The sequence below is a fragment of the Alligator sinensis genome, unplaced genomic scaffold (assembly GCF_000455745.1).
Source record: "Alligator sinensis unplaced genomic scaffold, ASM45574v1 scaffold78_1, whole genome shotgun sequence".
NCBI classification, from domain to species: Eukaryota; Metazoa; Chordata; order Crocodylia; family Alligatoridae; genus Alligator; species Alligator sinensis.
The window spans coordinates 71,358-73,036 of NW_005842171.1; the positions used below are offsets into that span (position 1 = coordinate 71,358).

Here is a 1,679-nt window from a genome sequence, read left to right on the forward strand (position 1 = left end):
CACATGTGGAGCTGCGGCGGCAGCAGCAGCACAGGGTAATGGCTGGTGGCAGCACTGCCTGCACACAGGCTTCTTCCCCCATCTTTCCACATCCAGCCAGCTGGCTGGACATTCCAGTTAGTAGAGTGCAGGTTATTAAAATGCTGGTTAACAGAGCTTTTACCTAGTATACTGGAAAAGTGCCTCTAGCCTGACAGCAAAAACAGCTTCCTTGCTTACTAAGAATTTTAGTTTATGTTTGTTGTATGGTTCCTAGATTAATTTAATATAATAGTCTTCTTAATCCTCATCAGATAGTAGTTAAAATTACATAACCAAGTCAAGCAATTTGGAAGTGTCATGGAAGGTGCTGCAGATGCTGAATGGAAGATGCAGATGCCAGCTCCCCTGCAGTAATGTCTATTGCATATACAAAAGGGCCTGTACTTTAAATGCTGCTAATTTACTTAGCAGACACATAGTTCTACATCAGCAGTATCTCTCCTTCAAATTTCATTAGAAGTAAAGCAATTAATTCATTTTAGTAAATGAAATTAAAATTTTAACTAGTTAACAAGTTCTTAGAGCCACAATACTTACGATCAGTGTGCATCAGGGCCTGAATTTCTTCAATAGAAAAGAAGGAAATCAAATCAAATATATTTTGTGATCTTTTACCGCATTAATACAGCAGTACTCAGCCCCCGGTACATTGGTAAGATCCAAGCTGCAGAGGTATGTCATCCAGCCCATGGGGGTCCTCACAGGTCTGGAAATCTGGTGGTGGGGGAGCGGTGGAAGCAACTGAGCTCTTATACGCCTCTAGGTCAGTCGGGGTGCCCGATAGTTCACTGTGACCCTGGCCTGCCTCTCACACTGGGCTTAATTGCCCTTTGGCCTTCAGGCCCTGACCCTCTTGCACTGACCAGTGCGAGGGATCATAAAGTCAGCTTGGCAACTGCTGACCCCCATACTCCCAAGGGGTCCCTCCTGGGCCCCACCATACAGCCCTCACTCTAACCTGTGTTGGCCTAACACCCCCAACAATGCTGCCTGAGGCCTAGCTCAACTGGGCTCACCTGAGCCCCTGGCTTCACCCCTGCCAGATCCACTCAGGGGCTTGCCTGGCCCCTTTGTAGGCATACAAGCTGTTAGTCCCATGCCTAGGCTTGGCTTTGCTCTTACTAGGTCCTAGCCTTCTTCCCAGTGCTCAGGACCCCACTGGGCCCCCTAGGAACCTCCAGCCTTCCCCATAGTTCCTCCCTTACCTCCAATGTGTTCTGTGAGCAGCAGCTCAGCCGGGCGTTGTTGTTATGGCTGCCAGCAGCAGACTGCTCCCTCAGCCCTGAGGGCCTGGATCTAAAATGGCTACCTCCTCTGTGTATACTCCTCTGGAGTATACCTCCTCTGCTTGCGCTTGTAGGGAGGCAGTTAGACAGGCCAATGCTACCATGGAGCTGAGGATCGCATCCCAAGTTAAGGATAACAAAAAATTGTTTTTTAGATATATAGGGAGTAAAAGGAAGGCCCAGGGAGGAATAGGACCCCTACTAAATGGGCAGAAGCAATTGGTGACGGACAGGGGGGACAAGGCTGAACTCCTCAACGAGTTCTTTGCCTCTGTTCCTAAGCAAGGGGCAGGACAAGGCTCTCACTGGGATTGTAGACAGGCAGCAGCAAGGCACCAGACTGCCATGCGT

At 49.0% G+C, this 1,679-nt stretch overlaps 1 protein-coding gene across 15 annotated transcripts in view; it reads right to left on the minus strand.

Moving 5' to 3' along the window:
• The window catches only part of PBRM1 (polybromo 1), a 125,437-nt gene that overhangs the window by 1,598 nt on the left and 122,160 nt on the right, over window positions 1-1,679 (minus strand). The gene's annotated exons all lie outside the window — the stretch shown is intronic.